The sequence below is a fragment of the Centroberyx affinis genome, unplaced genomic scaffold (assembly GCF_046629955.1).
Source record: "Centroberyx affinis isolate AG114_WGS23_722 - 3 ecotype Tasmania unplaced genomic scaffold, CSIRO-AGI_Caff_v1 ptg000773l_1, whole genome shotgun sequence".
Classification (NCBI taxonomy): Eukaryota; Metazoa; Chordata; class Actinopteri; order Beryciformes; family Berycidae; genus Centroberyx; species Centroberyx affinis.
Window position 1 is genome coordinate 55,779 of NW_027279381.1, and position 24,633 is coordinate 80,411.

General features: G+C 42.4%; 1 long non-coding RNA gene and 1 pseudogene across 1 annotated transcript; one reads left to right on the plus strand and one right to left on the minus strand.

Annotated features, from left to right (window-relative positions):
* Positions 1-325: 325 nt before the first annotated feature.
* On the minus strand, positions 326-996 carry LOC139644690 (uncharacterized). The gene is made up of 3 exons (XR_011695207.1): positions 874-996; positions 583-757; positions 326-456 (listed from the first exon to the last, which is right to left on the minus strand). It is a non-coding gene; the product is annotated as an uncharacterized lncRNA (long non-coding RNA).
* Positions 997-13,364: 12,368 nt separating this feature from the next.
* LOC139644688 (thyrotropin receptor-like) lies at positions 13,365-23,407 on the plus strand (annotated as a pseudogene).
* Positions 23,408-24,633: the final 1,226 nt, after the last annotated feature.

The window sequence follows — 24,633 nt, forward strand, 5'->3', positions numbered from 1 at the left end:
TCAGATGGGTGACACTCGCAGGGGAACGTCTGGGCGTCGATGCAGAGATCGCGACCACCAGCCTTGAAAAAAAAAGGTAGCCCATCTCATCCTGCATGGACTCCATCATCCTCCTGCCCTCTGCTGCTGTGATTACCTTGCCATGATAATCACAAATGATGGAGCCCTTGGCAAAGGCTTTGGTGGCAACAACTCCTGTGGTCAAAAGAAGGTGACATTAGTGTGCTTGTCCATTATAGGCTTATAATTATCTAAGTGTTTGACTGCTGGATTAATGCTCTCCTGCTCACAAGACATTTTTACACTCTTTTATCACTCTCAACCTGCACCCTCTTGGCTGGTTTCCACTTTGTAACGATGTCCTCAGGACGGGGATGGTTGGCAGTCCACCCCTCATCCCTGATGACCTTTGCGACCTTCTGGACAGTTGGGGGGTGTCTTTGGGCTGTCCTTGGGCTGTCAAAGAGAGAAAATTTAAATTAAAATTCTTGTCCACACTTGTGAATTCTACATTACTTTTGTTTATAGAAATGTTGTTAATCGTTTAATTTAATCATTGCATAATAAAGTATTTACACTTACACAAGAGGTATTCCTCCCGCTTGCCATACTGCACAGCCCTCCACCTGCTGGCCAGTTGCTATCACCGGGAAGTGCTGGAGAAACGCTGCAACGTCTCTGCCGTCCTGTTCAGCGGTGTCTCTGCCTCTCTTCTGTCCCTGACCACTCCTCTCATCCCGACTCATCAGAAGAAGAGCTGCACGATGGAGAAGATTTCATGGTTAAACACTGACAAATAGCTGGACTGACCTTGGAAGCAGCTGTGAGAGAGAGAATAGTTGAATGTTGTGTGTTTTGGATGGTGACACATACCGTCCGAAACTGTTGAACAGGTTGGCGGTGGCCACGATACCCTCCAGGGTCCTAATCCTGTAGTGGACGTTGGCCACCGCTGTAGAGTGGGCCATGTAGTGTGCCGCTGCAGTTTTCTGCTCCTTAGCAACTTTTCTGATCTCTTGGCTGGTGATGTTTGGTAATTTGTAGCTGCAATGAAGAAGAAATCTCAGATTACAATCCCACTCTCAACCCTGAATTCTTTCAGTTCTTTTTTTTTTTACAGAAAATAATATTATTTGAATAATATTATAGAAAGAGTACAAAACCAGTCTATCAATGTAATCCTTGGCTTCTTTCTCTGTACAGTACATATTAACATGTTAGTACATGGGATTCTGCTAATACTTACTGTTCATGCAGACGCCTGAGGTCGTTGGTGGAGCTCGAAATTGGTCCACCGGATTAGGACAAGATAAATTTGCCCTCATCATCTACACCGTCCTGCATACATCCTTGGCAGATCCCATGGTAGTATGCATCCAGCATCTGTGGAGATAAGATATGAATGAAGTTAATACTTGAGAAATTATTGATGGAGCCTTTGGTCAAAACAGTGAAGAAATGGACCAGCAAGGCAAAGCAGGAACTGATTCTGATTCTGGTGTTACAGTTATTCATGGTGAGTTTTTTCAGCCTGTTAGAGAACTTACTGCAACCTCCTCCTCGGTGAGGGCAAATGTCGCAATCTGCATTGTGGCCGTTTTATGATGGCTGACTCCCACACAGACTCGTCCATTGACGGGCTTCTGGTTGACCCACTCTGACGCCTGGAAAACAATGAAGGACACAGTGGGAATTAATGACATGAACAAAGTAACCGTGTTCTGTTTGAATCTGGACATGCAATATTTTCTACTGACTACATGCAATACTTTGTACCAAATGAGGATATCAGGATGGCTTCGCAGTAGTAGCGGAACAGCGTCTTTTCCTCTTCTTCCACATGCTGGTGCTTAAGGAGCTTCTTGTAGATGCCCAGCATGTCCCTCTTTGACTCGCGGAGGACTCTCTGGCAGTCATGGAGAGCCAGCTGGCCATTAATGAAGTGGTCGTACCTAGAATGATATGATAAAACAAAACACCAATGAGGAGGAGTTAGAGATTTTTCTGTATCACATAATCCTGGCAGCCTTCCAAGTACTATCCACATGAGAGAAGTCATTAAAGGAAAGAAAGAGTAGGGAGATTAACAACTCACCTTTTTTTGCATGTGGCTTTGCTGAGAGCCTTTGCCACTGGCTTCCTCAAGGTGTTGAGCAGCTCAATGTACGCCTGACACTTCCTGTGGAAGTCTGGGTCCGCTGCAGCCAAATTCAGGCGTGTCTTGAAATACTGGACAAACCAGATCATGTTCTTTATGTAGTTTATGATGGTGGATGGACCCATCTGCACTCCCTTCAGCCTGTTAAGGAAGTCTTGGGTTTCTTCAGGAGAAAGTCCATGCTCACCTCATTCCCGCTCGGCTGGATGTACCTCAGCATCCTGGAGACATTGTCTACCTGTGATGAAAGAGGAAGAGAAGAAGTGTGAATTGATAATGCAGGGCTAAATCAGTTATTATTGTGGTTATTACTGATTAATAACTGTTATTACTGATTATTGTGTGTAGACACACAGAGCTGCAGTCTCTGTGTGTATGGGGGTGTGTGTGTGTGTCAATGAGCCTGTTGTCACACTATAGAGATGTTAATAAGTCTACAGGCTGCAAAGAGCAACACAGAGAGCAGAATACACTCTGCCCTACTATAGTGTAAGACGGTGTTTCTCAACCACTGGGCGCGGCCCATGTGTGGGCCGTGAGCGCCGTCTAGTGGGCCGGGAAATGTTTTCAAGTTGAAGCTCACTTTTTGCGTGTGTTTCAGCGGATGGACTGACTGTCACCAGGCTGCGCACTGGACTCATCCCTGACCACGTAGATACGCTCTTATTCTTAAATAAAACAGTAGATTGTCGTGCCATTGTTTCCAATACATAAACTGTGACAGCGCCACAATATCGGCATGGCCGGCACAACATAAACAGTTAATCAATGTATTGAAATGGATCTAAATCGCTCTGTAATGCGTCTGTGTGCATCACGTCATGTCTGTCATGTGGCGATGCAGCAGCTCTGTACTCAACCTGTCCGTCTCCTGTTCTGAAAACGTTCGTAAAAAAATATAAAATTCCACAATTTCGCCGAACTCGCACATGTTGTAACGGTAAAGAGTAACTTGATACTTTTCAATCGGACAATTCTAACGCTGCTCAACACTCATAAAGTTAACATGAGTGCAGTGCAGAGACTTCACTGCATATTCCACCAGTTGGGTTCTGTTGGACACAATGTAAAGACAATTTAAAGTAATTAACCCTAAAGAAAACATGTCCAGCCTGTGGGAAACACTAACGTCCGTTGTCGGGGGTCCCGACTCTTGAATTATGCTTGGTTGAGCAACTTGTTGAGTAGACCTAAAGACGGGTTACTTCCTTGTTTGCTGTGGCAATTATTGAATTTTTTTTTTTGTATAATAAATCCCTTTTGACTGAGAATGCCCTGCTTTTATGGTTTTATGTTGGCTTCTGGCACACCCATACAATTTTAAAGAACCTATTTGTTTTTATTGTATTTATTTAATTCGAGGGCTCCCACCTGTATAACAGGGAGTGGTGTTGTTGTAGTTCATTAATACACTTAGAATAGATTATTAGATTAGATTATTAGAATAGAATAGATTAGCCAAAATAATTTGGGTTCTTTTTTTTTTTAATGGTCCCTGGCCCGTTACAAGTATGAATAGGTGGGCCTTGAAGTAGAAAAGGTTGAGAACCCCTGGTGTAAGATGTTGGTGTTGCTCTTCATGCAGACCCTGGCCAGGTGGGTAGACAGTATGTCCTGGGGTTTCTCGCGCAGCAGGCAGTGGATGATGCGTCGATCCTTCTCGCTGTGAGAGAAAAAGAGAGAAAGTAAACAGTGTTTATATATATATATAGTATAAGTAAGTAATAAGAGTAATAATAACAGTGAAAATTAAGACTGTTTTTCCTTAATTTGTGGCTGGATTGTCCATTAGACACATGTGAGAATCACCTTCTGTACAGTGAAACCAGCAAGAATAAACATAGTTCTATATACAGTGTGTTTGTGGAGTTTGTCTCTCTGACAGAGGAAATGCATTTCAGCAAATTTCACATGCAATAGAATAGAAACATCAAGAATTTTTTTCCCAAAACAACTTCAGAATCTTCTCAAGAAAATTTCCTCCTGCAGAAGAAAAATCTTCAGCTGTTTGAATAAAATCCTTTCAGAAAGGAAAAGAATCCTTTTCAAGTTTAAAACTTGTAAAGTCAGTGAAACGTTGGGGCTATGACATAGCCCTGGTTCTCTAAGGGAGAGAACGAGACGTCACCACATATGGGATACGCCTTCCTGAGGCGCTTTGCTCCAAAGTCCTCTAAACCACGCCAGAATGGCTGATTGAGCTGTCAATCATCCCTCGTCAACTGAGCATATATATATGATGTGACAGCGGAAATTACCTCATTTACCCTTAATTCGCGGTGGCCAGAACACACTGAGGCACCGGACAGAGCGAGGCCCACTGTGGTGACGTCTCGTTCTCTCCCTCAGAGAACCAGGGCTATGTTATAGCCCCAACGTTCTCTTTCAGTCGAGACCTTGACGTCACCACATATGGGAACATATACCCCCCACACCGAGCTTGTCCACCTCCCTAACCACACAGAGGAGATAAAATCCACATCTCGTGGCTCATAACACTATGACTGATGATACTGATGCACTGACCTAAATCATGGGGATCAAAAAACGAAGGCAAGGATGGCCGTGGGGAAATATGTATATATAGTAGGTTATATAAACATCGAACAAAAAGTTCGGAAATTTGTGTTTGGTAGATTATTTCTCTGTTGTAACAATGCTTCTTGGCAATACATTTTATACCGTTGGAAAGCCTGTTTATTTCCCTTTTAAATGGTGCCCCATTTGTAAGGAACATGCATTTGTGGGATGAGCAGCACAGCTGAGTATGTGGGTTGCGCTCATGAAAAATTTGCCAAATCTTCTCTGCCAATGCCAAACAGCTTATTCTGCTGTTGCTATTGACTCTTGTTTTGAGCTTCCGGTACCCCCAGGTGCTGACAATCAGGTACCTGATTGGCACCTGATTGGCAGCACCTGTGAGCATGGGCCCTGCTACAGTGGTCAATTGGTGTCTGCTCCAAGAATCGGCATGCCACGTTTGTCTGATCTCAATAAGGCCTGTGTGATAGGGCAACTTCAAGCTGGTGTTCCACAAAAGCAAGTTGCGGCATTATTTGGAGTGAGCCATAGTATCATCTCCAAACTGAAGGCCAAATTCCATGAAACGGGGGATGTCAGAGACAGACCGCGAAGTGGGCGTCCCAAGAAGACGACACCCCAAGAAGACCGGTTCCTCACCCTTTCAGCACTTAGGAACCGTAGGCTGTCTTCTACAGATTTGCAGTCAAGGTTTGCAGGACGATATGGCACACGGCTCTCGGCCCAGACAATCCGGAACAGACTGCACGCAGCCAATCTCCGGGCTCATGGGGCTGCCAGGAGGCCTGCCATGACTGCCCTTCACTGTCAGGCCCATTTGCGCTGGTGTCGGCAACACCTGCACTGGAACCTGAACATGTGGAGGAACGTTATGTTCAGCGATGAGTCCAGATTCTGCCTACGGAAGTTGGATCGTAGGGTCAAAGTGTGGAGAAGACGGGGAGAACGCTATGCTGATTGCTGCACCGATAGAGTAACACCTTTTGGTGGAGGCAGTGTGATGGTGTGGGGCGGCATCTCCATCACTGGAAAAACGAGGCTTGTCATCATTGGAGGCAATCTCAATGCAGAGAGATATCGAGATGAGATTCTGCAACCAGTGGCAATCCCATATCTCCACAGTCTGGGACCGAACTCCATCCTCCAAGAGGACAACGCTCGCCCCCACAGAGCGGGGTTTATCAGAGACTACCTCCAGAATTTGGGAGTAGAGAGAATGGAATGGCCTGCCAACAGTCCTGAGCTCAACCCAATTGAACACTTATGGGATCAGCTTGGGCATGCTGTTCGTGCTAGAGTGACCAACACAACCACGTTGGCTGACTTGTGACAAATCCTGGTTGAGGAGTGGAATGCCATCCCACAGCAGTGTGTGACCAGGCTGGTGACCAGCATGAGGAGGAGGTGCCAGGCTGTTGTGGCTGTGTATGGTTCTTCCACACGCTACTGAGGCTCCTGACTGTTTGTTAAATGAATAAATTGTAAAATTGCCAATATGTCTTGTTTCTTCCTTGTTACTGATAGACTTCAGTCATCCAATCCACCAAACAACACCAAACAAGAGCCAATAGCAACAGCAGAATAAGCTGTTTGGCATTGGCAGAGAAGATTTGGCAAATTTTACATGAGTGCAACCCACATACTCAGCTGTGCTGCTCATCCCACAAATGCATGTTCCTTACAAATGAGGCACCATTTAAAAGGGAAATAAACAGGCTTTCCAACGGTATAAAATGTATTGCCAAGAAGCATTGTTACAACAGAGAAATAATCTACCAAACACAAATTTCCGAACTTTTTGTTCGATGTTTATATACATATATAACTTATGATGGTGCTTGTGGGTTACAGGACGTCATTACTGACAACACACTATTACTGGGTCAAGAGGCAAAGGTGGTGGTGAGTGTGAGAAGCTCTGTAGACTGTGTGGAAGAGCGAGTGAAGCACATTCTCAGCGCTTGTAAGAGCCTTAAACCGAACCGCATGGCGAGACACAAGTTGTGTGAGATCTTGGCCCAAGAGGCTGAGAGGCGAGGCTGGCAGGTCTACAGAGAACCACACTTGACCAATGCAGATGGTCAAATGAATGTCCCTGACTTGGTCATGATCAAAGCACGAGTTGCGATGGTCATTGACGTGACGGTAAGATTTGAGTCGGCTGAGGGGACACTCAAGGATGCATACCAAGAAAAGGTTCTCAAATACACACCGCTGGGCAAGGCAGTGCGTCTGAGATGGCCACTTGTCAGAGAGTCAGAATTGAGGGTTTTCCCCTGGGAGCAAGGGGCAAGTGGTTAAAGAGGAATGAATGGGTGTTGGAGGGAATGGGAGTCCCGCTGCGAAGGTGGCAACAACTGGCAAAGCTGTTTAGCAGGAGGACTTTGCTGTATTCAGTGGACACCCTTAAGGTGTTCCATGCACTTGTTGCGTGATTTATTTGATTGTTCTGTTAGACTGTTATTTGGGGTTCATTGAGAAAGTTCGTTTGTGTGTTCTTTATTAAATTATTCCGAACAATAACAGTCAGTTGGGTGTGTTCATCCCCGGTTCTTTTAGGGCGTTCAAACCCGGTGTTCGTTGGGCGTTCATCCCTCGGTCGTTTTGTATAGGGGTGGCCGGGCCAGGGAAGCATTTAATAGTAGCCGAACTCTGTCACAGTGCCTTAGGGAATTATTTGGTTGCGTTCAATAGTTTGGAAGAGCTTGGGCTGTTCTCCACCTCGGTGTGGTCGAATCCCCGACTATGGATGACGAAGGGGTGGGTGATCCCCTGAGGACGTGCCTCGTTAAATGTCACGAAATGGACGTATACGTTGGCTCAGTTCTTGAGTTCAAGTATACTCTCTGTCAGTCAATATGGAGAAGGTATCGGTGGCGGCTGGCAGAGCATCCATGGTTGTGGAGTTCGATGGTCAATAGATTGGTATTGGTGGCGACGAGCGGGCTGTCCATGGCCGAGGTCCTACATTGTTGCAGCTCCGCCTCGGTGGGGTTGACAACGATGTGAATTCTGCCCAGTGCTTCTGAATGTCAAAGTGAAGAAATGCAATAAAGCGCAGGTAACGGTGGAAGTAACTATGCCCCTCTTATAATCAGCAACATCTTTGTCTGCCATGTTTCACAACTTCAGAGTGTACCATCAGGTTCAGGAATGGATGGGTAACTCGCTACCACTGGAGGAATGGGGCTGGAGGATCCAAGACTCATGCCTCATTCCCATCCATTCCGCTCCTCAATCCTTGTTGGAGCTTGTGCGCTGCAATTGTCAGGTTGCGTCAAGGACTTGATTGCTCCCTAGCCTGTTCAGAGTGCAGAGGTGTGTGCGCGAATATGTCGGCACAACATTTGGATGAGGACATGGAGTGAAGATTACATGTAGGCCTACAGTCAAGGCATGTTTCAAGCTTGATCTCATTTAAGGTTTCAATCTGTGTGCTGATATGCATCATGGTTTTCATGGAAAAACATATTACTAAGACAAATTTGTATGTGAAAACCAATGTATAGACATAAATTATATGAAAATAGCATGTTCAGAAGCAGAGATACGCACTTCTTTGTGTGATGCTGTGACATGAAGGCCCCAAATTTCAACCCCTGAATTTACATTGATCCACTAAGTATATAATGGTATACTTTTAATATGTTATTTGGATGTCCCTAGGGATCACACAAAACCTTGAATGATTACTATTACAATTTTCCCTGGGTAAAACCACAGATTGACTGGACTATAATGAATCTATTCAGGGGTTAATCACTGTGGCACACTACAGGTCTCTGTTTTAAGAATGTTGACAAACTGCTTCTGGTTGAATTTTGCACTGGGGAGGCTATGTGCTGGGGACAGTGCAACAAGACAGACAGAGAAAAATGGTTTTAAACATGGAGAGAAAAATAAGACAGCAAGGAATTCCAAAAAAAGGAATAAAGTAATATATATGATTTGTTAATACATTTTATGTTTAAGTTTTCACTTAAATTTGAACAATGCTTACATCGTTGAGACTGGGAAAACATCCTCCTCCATCCAGCACATGGGCTGCATTTTACGGGGTCTCAACATATTCATGTTTAAATTTTCTTCCTGTTTTTTACTCCTAAACATGATCCAATCTTTTAATGTTGTACATCAAATTAAAGCTTACATTCTCTTCTTTCCAACAAGCCCAGGCTTTCCATGCTAGCACAACCTACCTGGTTAAAATTAACAATTTAGTGTGGTCAGTGAATTTTGCACTGGGGAGGCTGACTGAGTGACACTGTGGGATTATATGATATAAAGCAATGAATAAAAAACAATGAACACCTGGAATGGTAGATTTAATACAAAAATCTAAAGCTGTTCAGCATGCTTTAGAAAAATGGTTGGCAAAAAACATTCATGATTCATTCCCATGACCCACTGGGCAGCGTCCGGGAAACCAAAGTCTTTGGGTTCCGGGGGGAGTATGATTGCAAAGCTGAAACGGCCCTGCCCATTTGCCATACCCTGGGGTGTCCAATGGCAATACTTTTACATTGCAAATGGACTGTCCATTTGCCATACATTTGGGGTGTCCAATGGCAATACTTTTACATTGCAAATGGACAGGGCCATATCTCCAAAGTGCCTTGGGCTAGGAGGCTACAACTTGGCACACTAAGAGTACCACATGGGGGAATGAACATACTGCTTTTTCAGCCTCCTACCCCCAGGCACTTTGGAGATACAGCCCTGTCCATTTGCACTACCCTGGCTCTAATACAAATGTATGGCAAGTGGGCAGATTAACTTTTGTTGACCTTTCAATCAATCAAGGGGTTTTAAAGTGATCCCCACTGAATTCCATGCCCAAAATTGAATCAGTTGATGTATGCAGACACCTATAGAAGTGTACATTGGTTGCACGTCATTCTGACACTCCTGGAAGAAAATAGCCCTGTGAAGGAGGTGGGAGCCTGGGGTTGAATATCCTACATCAGAGTGTGGAAAACAACTTCCATTGTCAATTCAGAGCATTTGGAGCTTTATTGTCCAAAATATGAGCTGTCCACTTCCAATACTTTTAAATGGAGTTACCCTTACTAAAAAACCCCATTCATTCTTAATGGCAAACGGACACTTTCCCACACAGCATACAAACATCCCAGAGATATGAATGCAAGCTTAGATTGCTCTAGGGGGCCTGCGGATCAACATATGTTGACCTCAGCCCCCAATGATGCAGTAGAAAAAACGTTGCCCCACAATGACCGACTCCACACAGATCTTCTCATGCTCTAAGACGCTGACCCCGTCCGATGTGGGTAGAGGGAGAAAAATGGAAGGCTTTTTTTCTACAGCACCTAGAACCCCCAAATTTTAGGAGTGTAAACTAGATGGATCAAGGCGCCTGTACAGTAAATTTGAGGGTTAGGGTTAGTCCATAGTCCAGTTTGTCCATTACTAGTGTCCAATGGCAATACTTTAACATTGCAAATGGACAGTGTCCAATGGCAATACTTTAACATTGGCCAGGGTATGGTAAATGGACAGGGCCATATCTCCAAAGTGTCTTGGGGTAGGAGGCTGAAACTGCAGTATGTTCATCCCTCCATGGGGTACTCTTAGTGTGCCAAGTTCCAGGCTTCTAACTCCTTCCTAAGGCTACTTTCTTCCAGGAGTGTCGAAATGACACGGAAGCAACGTACAGTCATAGAGGTGTTTGCATAGATCAACTGAGTCAATTTTGGGGTTGAAATTCATTGTGGATCACTTTAAAAACCCTTAATTGACTGAGAGGTCAATGAAAGTTCAAGCAGATCGGAGAGAACTCTCTCACTCCCTGCAAGTTTGTTTAAACATAAAAGGAGAAACGGTGTGAAAATTCAACTTGTTATTTATTGTTTGGTTTTTGCAGCATTGATTCCTCAGGATGAGAGGGTCTTACTGTTAAAATGTCACCCTCCAACTCACCCATTGCTGAGATATGACCCTGTCCATTTGCCATGCCTGAGGTGTTCAATGGCAATACATTTACATTGCCTTTGGCCTAATGTTAGGGTATTGCCATTGGACACTGTCCATTTGCCATACCCTGGGGTGTCCAATGGCAATACCTTTACATTGCAAGTGGACACTTTAATGCACTTTAATGCAAAAGTATTGGCAAGTGGACAAACTGTCCACTTCCAATACCTTTCAATGGGCAAAAAGTAAGGGAAACTTTTACGACCAATAAAAATGAAGCACGCTTTTATTGAGGTCCACCGACTATCAGGCAGCCCTCCGGGGGGACCCGACTTTGAGCTCGGCAAATTTGGTGACGATTGGACAACATGAAAATTTCGAGCCCTCTGATTGAAATGTACACTAGCAATTGTCTTTGGGTCCGCCATGCCACCCCCCGAATATCAGCTCGATAGGACGAGTAAAAAAAAAGTAAGCCACCTGGACTGCTTTGGGCCCCGTCCCCGCCAAAAGTGTTTTGTTTAGGTCCTTTGGGCCAAATTTAGCGAGTTTCCATGAAAAAATGGTGATTTGGGAGGAAAAAAACACATATACCCACTTATAGTCTAATTTCCCCCATATACAACAATGTAGTGTCCAATTAACATTGAGGGTATTGCCAGTGGACAAAGGCCTGGCCAGCGGACACCCCTGTGCTTCGCTGGTGCCCCCCGGAGGAAAAACGAGGTCGGCACGAGCAGCGTCCACTTGCCCATTCCCACGCATTGGCATTGTACACTTTTTTTCGTCTCAAAGCCATTGAGACCACATTGCGTACAATGGCAATACGTTCCCATTCAAAATTTGTCCACAAAGTCCACATTTCCCTAACCCCCCGACATCTTTTAACTTGCTATTACATTCAGAACTTGATAGCTTCAGGCCTGATGGATCAACAGCCTAATATGACAAAACTGACAGTTATCTAAATGCAAACTTCCATGTTTCAGCTCTGACTGCTGTGCTGCCATGAACCCAGCCATCACTGCTAGTGGCTATATTTAATTAGTTAAATTTATTATTGAGTGTTAAAAAAATAGTTCAGCTACATACCCTTTATTATTGAGGAGACAATCCCTAGAGGATTATGACACGGAGCGTGAGTGTTGGTGGTGATACGAGGGGAACTGGGGTCTCTCTGGGAAATATCCCCACATCATTGAAAAGGGGAAAATAAATATATATTATATATATAAATAAATAAATAAATAAAAATTTGACCAAGATGAACATAGAGCACAATATGTGATGGGCAAGCTCCTTCCTAAGGGTTGGGGGGCTGCCTCAGACGGGTGCACCCATGAATGCTGGTCACCTGACCTCTGTCCCCCTTGTCTTGCCTTCTCCCCTGCTTGTGTTTTAGGGCCGCCCACCCTGTGGTCGGGGTTCGGAGCTGGGGGGGGGGGGGGGCACTGTATCTGGGAGCCCCCTGCATTCCCCTCCCTCATCCCCCTTGAATTTGCATGGCGATTCATAAGGGTTGGGACGCAAAGCGTATTCACCGGCAGTTACTGACATATACCTGATTGGACAGTCGATGTAGGCGGGACAATACTACGTATGACAACAGAGTGCGACAACAACTATGTTGTTATGACAACAAAATGGCCGTCATCAGCTTTGTTTTTGGCTGCAGTTTGAGAGAACGGTGTGAGTGGAGCGCTACCATCATTCTGTATCTGCTCCATCACTGATTACATTTGGGGGTTGGCATGCTGGTAAGACTAAGACATCACTCTGGGCTCTGGCAACTTGTGATGAGCATTTGTCGTTATTTTTTACATTTTATAGACTAAATGATTAATCAGTTTATCAAAAAAATAATGAAAATAATCATAGTTGCAGCCCCAGTTCCAGATGTAACCACTTACTGATACAGATACTATAGTGTAGGCTCATGAATAAAACGCCAGACTCTTAACAAGTGCCGTTTACTTCAACAGGCTAACAGCAAAGCAAAACATATTCTCAGTAGCGGCATAGCATCGTACATTCAGTAGTAGCCATCTTGAATCTGTCTATACACAGCGTCTCAACTAGTACCTACTTTACGACAGTGCCGCCTAGTGGTAGAAAGTAGCACTAATATAAATGATGGAACACAACAGATACAGATACAGATGTAACCAATTGGTAAGGGTTCTAGATTAATCTGTCTTTGAAAGTTCTAAATCTAAACTTCAAAAAAGTACTACCTAGAGCCAGAAGGCGTTCTCCTATGAACTAAAAAAAAATTTGAGGAGGCCGCTGCCTGACAGCCTTTAGGTACAACTGTATTGAAAATGGGTTAAAATGGACAATAGTAGAACCCTTGCAAGTTGTCTGGTATAAGTTTTGAGTTTTTTCTTTTTCTTTTTTGGCAGCCTTGTATGCATCTTGTATAGACCAATATGGCTATTAATATGAAAAACTGAAAAATAGCATCTGTCAAAAATACAGAAAAGCAGCATCTGTACTTTCATTTACTACAAATTGCTCCTTAAATGCATTCTTTACTTTTTCTTCTGTACTTTGTATGACTCAAAAAATATTTTTATAATTTTGAAAGTTGTGACCAGAAGTCCTTCTTGTTATTTTGGCTTGCTTGACACTAGTTGCCAAAATCCAGGACGGCCCAGTGAATACCTTCCCCTCCCTTCTCACTGTGCGTAACCTGGGAGTCTTCGCCACTGCTTTCAAACTGCGTGTCACAATGAATCCTGATTTTCATCACCTGATTTTCATCTTCATCACAAGTGTTGAGGCCACACTTAATTTGGAATATTGCCCGGTTCACTGCCAATGTGAATGGGACACTCATAGTGTTTCATGCTTCGGAGTTGAAGTCATGCCCGTTTTCCATCCCAGCACAGAGGAGGTGTAAGTTGCCAAAAATCTTTCAACAATGACTTCAGCTTGTAAATCACTATTTTATTATGGCTAAACAATTTAAATCCCACTAGAATGTGTATTCCCATTTCAGGTGGATGGTAGAGACGAGACTTTCTTCCATTCCTCAGGATGCCTTTGCCAATTTGGTCAACATTTCCCACATGTACGATTTTCTTTTAAAATAGCATCATTTGCCATACATAACATAACTCTTTTACAAAGAAGAATAAACAATATTTATTCTTTATGTTGTAATGTAAACTCCATTTTATTTATTTTTGAAATGAACTGAACATTTATGTATGGTATGTGTACAATGTTTGCACAGTCTAAAAAAACATGGTCATCAATCAGAAAAAAATAAGAATACAAGGATTATAATTATTTAAAATATAGTGTCAATATGATTCATATAACAATGTAATATATTGATCAAGAAAATAAAAGTAAAATGTCTTGGCTATAGCCGTGTTATTTTCAAGTCAATAGTCGGTTTATTCAGTGGTTCTCATTCAAATATGCTTATATTTCTAATTTCTCAAAGATTACTCATAATCAAACCACTTAAAAAATAATGCAGGGTGAAATTTTGTCATAGAGCATATCTAACGCAGAGAATTAGACATATTGCTCATTTTGCTCCCAGGGTACCGTTGGCTCCTTTATACATGTTGTATGGGAGTGTCCAGGGGTTTTTGATTTTTGGGGGAAGGTTATTAGTACCCTTGCAGAACTAACAGGGGTACAATTGTCAATGGACCCTGCTGTACATCTTCTAAATGATGATTCCCACCTTTCCCTTACGGAAAAAACACGCAAAGTCTGGCTGGCAGGCCTGACTGCAGCTAAGAAGATTGTAGTCCAGCATTGGAAACCTCCTCATGATATTTCAAGTACTCACTGGCTTCGGAGCTTTTTGGACATTCCTTACCTGGAACTATCATCAGCAAGAGGGGTAGACGGATAGTTGGGTTAAACAATCAAAATGTATTTGGCAACCTGTTGTATTGTCTGTAACTTGACGGTGTTACAATAAAAAATAAATGATAAAAAAAAAATAATGCAGGACAAAAATGTACAAGAGTAGTATCTTTATTCAATATCTGAAAATATTAAAACTGTATGCCTAAGTGCAAACCATGTCTCTGAAACCAAATGTAGAATGACCTTTGGTTTCTGATTTGTTTTTCAGCTACATCTCTGATAATGAGACTTTAAGACTTCTGGAGAGGCATTCTTTCCATAACCTGCCCTGGGCAACCCACATGTAAGTACCCTTTAAACATTGCAACTTGATTGTGATTAAAATGAAGCCACTCCATCAGCGCCACCATGAACACTGCGGTAGCCCTTGGAGTAGTTCTCCATCATGCTGCATCTATCCTGCATTAGTACTGCACTGGCCACTGTCCCACAATTTGGTTCAGAATCCAAATCAGAAGCACCTTTATCCGCCAAGCACTGTTCAATACATGCACAACAAGTTTGACTTGGTTTTCACGTCAGAGTTGTTACTGTGGAAGCATATTGCATTAATCTTGACCAAAAAAAATCACCAGGTAAGTACAGTGTAATTAGTCATTGTTTTAAAAAGTAATTGTTTTGTCATTGGTATTGATCAACAACCCCCCACAGATATGGGACAGTAAAAACTTGAATTACTATATCATTGCTACATAGCATAGAACTGCCATATGTAACACAAATTTTGTCTGGTTGTGAGGCTATTTCTTGAGCCTCTGGAGGCTGTAAAGTGAATAGAGAAGCTACAGTGCAGTAAACACCTGGGCCATATGAACCAAACTGCCTCATATTAACTCATCTTTTTTTTTTTACAGCTGAATGTAACTAAAGCAAAATACAATGGTATGCAGCATGTGACACAACTTAAATCAGCACCTATGGATCCGAGTGCGTCTATTACATTTTATGGAAGAGCAAGATCAGATCTACAAAATGGTATGTTTCACAACCTTGTCACAACCTCCACTGGCTCCCGGTTAAATACAGGATTGACTTTAAAATACTACTCATCACCTACAAAGCCATAAACAACCTGGCCCCTCCCTACCTCTCCGACCTCGTCCCCCGACACACCCCCACCCGATGCCTCAGGTCTGCGGCCACAACCACCCTAAAGACCACCAGGACCAAGCTCCGGACCTGGGGTGACAGGGCCTTTTCAGTTGCCGCACCCTCCCTCTGGAACGCCCTCCCCAACCACATCCGTCAGGCTAACACCCTACCATCCTTCAAACAGGCCCTCAAAACCCACCTCTTCAAGCTTGCTTTCACCTGCTAACCTCCTTCCCTCTCTCTCCCGTCCGTCCACCTCATGATTCCTCTAGTTTTAACCACCTACTTTTATTCTTGTTTTTACTATTTTCTTATTTTTAAATACACTTATTAAATGATTTTACCCTGTTTGTGAAGCGTCTTTGAGTACTTAGAAAAGCGCTATACAAGACTAATGTATTATTATTATTATTATTATGTTTTGTATTGAAATCTGAGAAAAAATGAGGAAGCCTCTCTGTGGTGGTCTAGGGTGGCCATTTATAACTGCAGAATCTACAAGCCAGCTCACACGTCATCAAGCTACTGGAAGCTAATGCCTTGAAACCTGGCATGTGAAACAGATTTTTTTTTTGTGTGTGTGTGTGTGTCTGTCTCTGTCTGTGTGTTTGTGTATGCGTCTGTGTGTGTCTGTGTGTGTGTGTGTGTCCAACAGAGAAGTAAGAAGTATCAAAACACTGGCACAGATTGACCCAGAAGCATTTAAGGATCTGCCTAATTTAAAGTATCTGTAAGTTAAATCTCATTTGCTTTCGTTAGTCTACATAAGTATATCACGTTTTTCACAGGAAAACCATACATAAATGGTGCTAATATGCTTGATGCTATATCGTTTCCTATCTAGAATTTAACTCTTTGGTGTCATTATTGCTAACTGAAATTTGTTTTGATACAGTGGTATTTTCAACACAGGTCTCACCTCCTTTCCTGCCCTACAGTACATTCAATCCAACCAAGAGGAGTTTATCTTGTATGTAGCATTTGAATACTGTACCTAATGGCACATCTCATTTGTTAGTCAAAGTAGCTGAACTTTACTCTTGTCTGGTGTGAAATGTCCATATCATCTCAACAGGGAGATAGTGGATAATATCTTCATAGTAATACCTGCAAATTCTTTCAATGGAATATCTGAAAATAGGGATGTAACGGCATATCGAATTTCGCGGTATCGTGATGAAAAAATGTCTCGATGCCGTCGTGGGAAATCTACCACGATATTACATGGTTATTTCGCTAGTAGAGCTGCGTTCTACTATGTCTCCTTGTCGAAAATTGTATTGTTTTTGTTTGAACAGCAGCAGAGGGCGCAATCATACTAGTCAAGAAGACAGACTCCCGTCATCCTTTGCGTGCAAGTCAAGCACTGCGTCTTGTCTTGACAGGCTCAGAGTAGACCCAACGAGAAATGGCGGATGAAGAAGATGAACGTTGCGAAGAACCACGAAATGAAAAATGTGAAGTTCAGATTGCCGATGCTCCATCGACTTTTAGAGCTGATGTGTGGCAGCATTTCGGTTTTCCCGTTTCAAGAAATGACAATGGCGAAAAGGAAACTGACAAATGCAAAACAATGTGCAAATACTGCCGGGCGACGGTCAGCTACAACACGGGAAATACATCAAACATGAGAAGCCGTTTGGCACATCACCACCCAGAAAAGCTCCGACCACAACAACAATGTACTGTGATGAAAAAGCTTCAGCCAGGCCAAAGGACCCTGAAAGAAGCATTTGGAGCCCCACTTCCTCATAACAGTCCGAGAGCTGAAGAAATAACAAGATGCATCGGTGAATACATAGCCAAAGACTTAAGGCCGTTTTCTGTGGTCGACAACGATGGATTTTGGAGGTTAGTAAACACGCTGGAGCCGAAGTATACTATTCCATCACGGCCATACTTTAGTCGCACAGTGTTACCAGCTCTGTACCAAGAGACAAAAGCGAAAGTGACACAGACACTATTGTCATTACAGACAATGCACGAAACATGGATGTAGCAGTAAGAGAGGCCGGACTGTCCCCACACATAAAGTGTTTTGCACACACTTTAAACCTTGCGTCACAAGCGGGTTTGAACATAGGCCGCGTCAGTCGTCTGCTGGGTCGAGTCAAGCGTGTAGCAGCGTTTTTTCACCACAGTTCAACTGCCACAGCTGTGCTGGCCTCCAAACAGAGAATGTTAAACCTGCCAGTACATAAACTGATAAAGGACGTAGTCACACGATGGAACAGCTCGCTCGACATGCTTGAGCGTTACCTGGAGCAACAACAAGCAGTCGCTGCAGCGCTACTGAGTGATGAAGTCAGGCGCAACGCACATGACATAGACACTCTGGACCGAGCCGACATAGTAAGGCTTCTCACAAGTAAAGCAACCACCGTGTTGTGCGTTGAGTCTCGACCTACAGTCTCTCTCATTGTGCCCCTCAAGCACATGATAGAACAGAGCATGGCAGAGTGCGATGAGGACTCCACCACCATCGCCAAAATGAAGAGAGCCATACTGAAGGACTTGACAGACCGATACCAAGGGGAGCAAAACAAGTTTCTGCTAGAAAGCACTGCGTTGGACCCCCGGTTCCGGAGCTTGCGCCAGCTAAACGACGGACAGAGGGAGGACGTTTTCAACAGGCTGAAGGTGAAAGCAACACAGATGCAGAACCAGGTATTTATTTAAATATTCTTTGTGTGTGTGTGTAACTTGTTCAGGTAACTTTTAAGTTGTGTGTATGAGATAGTGAGTGTGACTGTGCAGGGCTTGCCTCTGTTGCTCTGTTGCTTTTGTGAAAAGAAACAAGATGAGACATTTAGGAAGTTTTTTCTACCTCTGCTTGCTTCTACAGAACCCTAATGAAACAGAAGGGGAAGGAGCAGCACTGGGCAGCCCCACACATGCAGCTGGACAGCCTGAGCCTGGTGATGGCCTGCCACACACAGCACATAGAGCTGAGAAGGAACAATCTCCTCCTTCCAAAAAGACAGCACTCAAAGATCTCCTTGGGGAATCTTTCACTGAAGGAGTGGACGGCGCACAGCCCAACATTGGGATCCAGACTGAAATTGACTTGTACCACAAAAAGACCTCTATTTTACTCTCTGACTGTCCTCTCAAGTGGTGGAGAGACAATGCACGGTTTTACCCACTGCTGTCATCCATGGCCAAAGCATATCTCTCTGTCCCAGCAACCTCAGTACCGAGCGAGAGAGTTTTTTCTACAGCAGGGGACATTGTCAACGCCCAAAGATCCCAGCTTCTACCTGGAAATGTGGACATGCTCATATTCCTAAAAAAAAACCTGTCTGATGATGAGTGAGTGAGTTTGAGTTTACAGTTTGTTTGAGTTGAGTTACTTGAAAAACTAAAGTGAAACTTGATTTATTTTATTGCAGGGTCTGATTATTTTATTTCCTTGTTTGTTATTTGATGTGTGAGATGCAGTGGCACTAAGAAAATGCCTACTTTCTGTTTGTAGAGTAGGTAAAAAAAAACACTGGATGTTCCTGTTTCAGTCTGTGACTGACTGTCTGACTTGACTTTATGTTTTTGGCCTGCCTAGCCTACTAGGTAGGTAGGTAGTAGCATAGGGGGTACTAAAAAACACTGATGTTCCACTGTGAGTGTGACTTGTTTTGTTTACAAGATCCAGCTGCTGCAATAATATATTATTATTTTATTTTATTAAAGGACTGCTATTGACTGCTGCATTGTTTTTGTTTTGCAATTGTACATAGTTCAATCATTAATTGTCAAAGACAATTCATGCCAATTTTTTGCACATGCTTAGGTCATGGCTGGCTACTTTTATTTTATTTTATTAAAGAAGGAAAGCAGAAGCACTTTAAGTTAAAAGGAAAAACAAAGTTTATATGAATAAAAAATGCTGGACACGTCAGATTTATTATTTAATAAAGGACATTTTTTTCAAGTCATCATTTTTCTTAGTTTTTTTTTTTTTTGAATATCGTGATAAATATCGTATCGTGGACTTTTTATCGTGGTATTATCGTACCGTGAGTTTTTGGTATCGTTACATCCCTATCTAAAAATGATCTATCCATGTAAGTAGGATTTAGACAGTTCTGCTTCCTCTGTATCTCAAATGTTGCTTTTCTTTGATATTACCATAATATGTACATTAGTCCAGCTCTGCGCTACTATTATCTACTAGCTGGGCCCCAAATGGCAGCGAGACTTAACTCTGAGGTCATTTTGAGGACTTCATTATCCAGATATCATCTAAGGTGATATCAGTAAACTGTACACAGCCCCAGCTGATCTGTGATCAATTCTGAAAAATTCATACCATGTGTTTTTATTTTAAAGATAAAGCATGCATTTTCCATTTTGATTTGTCACTTCCTGTATGTAGAGAAGATTTCCCATCAGTGGTCCTTCCTGATCAAATGGGCTCATATGGGCAAAATCAGGAAGTCTCATGGATCACTGTTGGGTGGATTTTTTTGTTCAGCTCAAATACAAATTTTTGTCTTACGAAAATGCTACATAGTGAATATTTATGTGAAGTTTAATGAAGATAGAGTTTTTATCTCTTATGGGGTTAGTGAGGTTGCATTACCTAATTTATTTCCTCATGATTTTGGCCATATTGTTGTGATCATCATATAGGCTCAGGGCAGTCTCATGAAGCATATCTGAACATCTGAACATATAACAGGAATAAGCCTTTCGCATATTGATCTGGATAAAGAATGTGGACAAAGTGACCCCAGGTGGACATTGCTTACATTATACATGAGCACATCAAAGTATTAAATATGTTACATCACATGGGACAGCCACAGGAAAGTACAACCTACTGCCACTGACAGACAACTTGAGCCCAAATATGTACTGTATGGAAATTGAGGTACTTCAGATTTATAACTGAATAACAATGTGTTTTTGTAGTATGTTGAATAGCAATGGCCTGAAAGAGATCCATTGCTACGCCTTCAATGGGAGCAGACTTGAGAAAGTGTATGCAGTTCTTAAGTATTGTGTTGTTGACAAAAGTTTAAAGTGGTAATCCACGAGATTGTAATTTTATTGATTTTGTCTCCATCTTTGGTGCTATGCAGTCATTGCTGTGGTGTTTAAATTTTGTCTCCATCTTTGATGCCAAGAGGTTATTGCTGTGGTGTTTTTTAAATTTTGTCGCCATCATTGGTGCTAAGCGCTCATTATTGTGACATACTTTTCCTTGGATTTTCTGTTGATGAAATTTGAGTTTCTGTAAATGTAGATTATTCCAAATAAACTGGAAACATAAAACGCATCACTTCCTGTGCACCAGACCCAACACCAGGTTTAGAACAGCAAATGTAAAAGCTTTCATAAACAGGGTTGGATCACTATTGTGTCATATCAATCAGTGATAGAGAGTAGCAAAACGGACATTTATTTATATGAAAATTTTGTGGATTATTACTTTAAGGAATGATATCAATTACAAAACTTCCTAAATATTGCCACTTTCCCCTGCCCCTAATCTATTCTCATTTGCTCAGGTATCTTCACAGGAATGTGGATTTGGAAAGACTAGATGAATTTGCTTTTTCTGGCGTGATTCATGGCCCAACTCTCTTGTGAGTGATTGAAAAGTATACAGTGTTTGCTAGACAGGGATTATCGTTAATTATCTGTTCTCTCTGAAGGAACCCCAAATCAGCTAGACATATGTTTTTTTTCATAATTTTGTATTTTACTGAATCAGAGAATATCCTAATTCTACCCCTACAAAACACACTGAGCTCAGACTGTAAACCAAAACAGGAGACAGGAACAGCCTTAGCCTTGTATCTAGAGCTGCAACGATTAATCGATTAATCGATTAGTTGTCAAATATTAAATTAATCACCAACTATTTTGATAATCGATTAATCGGTTTGAGTAATTTTTTAAGAAAAATAAGTCAAAATTCTCTGATTCCAGCTTCTTAAATGTGAATATTTTCTGGTTTCTTTACTCCTCTATGACAGTAAACTGAATATCTTTGGGTTGTGGACAAAACAAGACATTTGAGGACGTAATCTTGGGCTTTGGGAAACACTGATCAACATTTTTCACCATTTTCTGACATTTTATAGACCAAACAACTAATCAATTAATCGAGAAAATAATCGACAGATTAACCGACAATGAAAATAATCGTTGGTTGCAGCCCTACTTGTATCCATATAAATTCAGCTTTGTTCTCTTTGTCTTCCCAGAGACCTTTCAGAGACCAGAGTGAACTCTTTGCCGTCAATAGGACTGGAGGCCATTGAGAAATTCCAAGCTAAAAACACTTGGACCCTCAAGAAACTACCCCCACTTAGAGCCTTTCTCCATTTACAGAGTGCTGAATTGACCTTCCCAAGCCACTGCTGTGGCCTCAAAAAGTTGAAAAGATGGAGAGGGTGAGTAAGAGAATAGAAAGTCCTCTAAAAAATGTTTTCCACGCTATACTTGATTACTTCTGGTATTTGTTCTTCTTTTTTGTACATTTCCCCCATCTATTGAGTTACTGTATGTTCCACAAGAGTTATGTCAGTTGGGGTATTCATTTTTATGCATTTTAGTTTAAATAATTTTTATAATGATTTTAGTTCAAACTTCAAAGTTCATATGCATTTAATTAATTTGCAGTTAATTACTTGTTATTCTCTGATGAATAATCCTTGCCTTCTGTGCTCAAGACACACTGAGGCAGTTATTTGCAACCTGACCAGGGCTGGCTCGGGACAACAATTGCAGAAATCTTCTGGAACTGTCTCTCAGAGTTATAGGAGACACAAAACCTACTACCAGCATCCACATCTGAAAGATAGCTATGCTCTCCAAACCACTGGCAACCCATACCACTATCATTACTACTACAACAGCTACATTTGTCCTCCGGATGAGTGTCAAAATGACGGCTTTTACACAGAGTTGTCTACGGAGCGTCCTGACAAGGATTTTGACTATGCACTGTGCAATGAACTTAACACAGATGATCATGGGCTTCCCTGCAGCCCCCTTCCTGATGCGTTCAACCCATGTGAGGATGTGATAAGCCAAGGATTCCTGAGGGTGTCTGTCTGGGTAGTTAGTCTGTTAGCCATTCTGGCTAATCTCCTGGTAATGTTCGTCTTGCTGACCAGCCACCACAAGCTGTCTGTCACCCGTTTCCTCATCTGTCACTTGGCATTTGCAGACTTCTGTATGGGGATGTACTTGCTGCTCATTGCATCTGTTGACCTCTACACACGCTCCCAATATTACCACCACGCAATTGCCTGGCAGACAGGAGCTGGCTGCAATCTAGCAGGGGCGTTATCCATCTTTGCCAGCGAGTTGTCTGTTTACACATTAACTGCAATCACCCTTCAACGCTAGCACGCCATCTTCTTTGCAATGAGGCCAGAGAGGAAACTGCGACTACGCCATGCAGCTGTGTTGATGCTTGTTGGTTGGGTGCTTTGTCTGATCCTAGCGCTGCTGCCAGTGGTTGGTGTGAGCAGTTATCAGAGGGTGAGCATCTGCTTACCTATGGATACTGAGACAACTGCTGGTCAAGTTTATGTGGTCTCTATCCTGATGCTCAATGTCTTGGCTTTCATAGTGGTATGCTTGTGCTACTTCCACATATACTGTATGGTGCACAATCCCCAGCACCAGTCGAGCAGATGTGATGCCAGCATGGCCAAACGCATGGCTGTTCTTATTTTTACCAACTTCTTATGTCTAGCACCCATCTCCTTCTATGGCTTGTCTGCAACTCTCCACCGACCACTAATCACTGTCACAGATTCAAAGGTTTGACTCACTCTTGAGTTTGAATTCAGTAAATTTTCATTATTTCTTTTCCTGATAGCTAAAATAAGGACTAATCTGTTTGTCCCCACAGGTGCTGCTGGTGCTCTTCTATCCTATCAATTCTTGCGCACAGCCATTTTTCTATGCTATACTCACAAGGGGATTTCACTGGGACATCCTGATGTTGCTGAGCCGGATGGGGCTATGCCAGCGCCAAACACAGCTCTACCGAAGCCAACTTGTCAGTGTTACTCCCCACATATGCTTTCCTCACAAGCCAGCGTTCAAATCTCAAAATTTGTCAGTATGGGAAACACCAGGCAACAAGCTGTAGGTCCCCCCTTTGATCTCCCATCCCCTAGTAGGGCATGAAACTCAAAAGGGATAATTGTCTTTCTGTTCATTTATAAATGTGATGAAATTAAACATGTAGTATGTAGAAGTAACATACACAACAGTAGCAAGCAGATGCTGCCTTCAAATGCAGTTGGAAATATTGTAATTATGGGTAGAGCACGCTTGAACGACCCAATAAAGTGGTAAATATGACTGGGAAGGTCAAATTTTACATGATTTTAGGTGTCACGGAGCTTTTATCCAATAAACTTAAAATATCAATTACAGCACTGATGCAAACATTCTTCTCTTCATTCTGCCGTTGCAGCACAAAGTGCCTCTGTACCACATGGTTTCTAAAATAGTCACCAATAAAGCTACTTTTGTTTCAGGGTCTATTGTTATTTCTGACCAAAAATAACAAGATGTATTTACGACTTTCCACTCAGAAGTAGGAGCTTACAAGGAGCACTTGAAGGCAGCAAGACTCTTTTGCCAGATCGCTGAAGGGCGGCCAGAGCTTTGTGAGTGGGGAAAATCAAGTACAATGAGGTAAATATTGGCGTTTTTTTGGTTTGTTTTTTTTACATTTTTGTTCAGGGATAGCAAAGTGTACACATATAACACACATATAACAACAGTTCAGGCATAATAACAACACTTTCCCCCTTTTTTTTCATGTCCACATACTTTAACCCCACACCCTAGCCCCTACTGCCTAGTAGTAGTAGTTTGTCACAATACCAAAATTTTGACTTTGATACTGATACCAGCTTAATCATCGCGATACTGGTTTCGAAACAATACCATGGCAAAAACCTAAAACATAAGGAAAAGTAATGGAATATTATATTAGATAACAGAACATGGAACATAAAATTATTTATAAAATTATT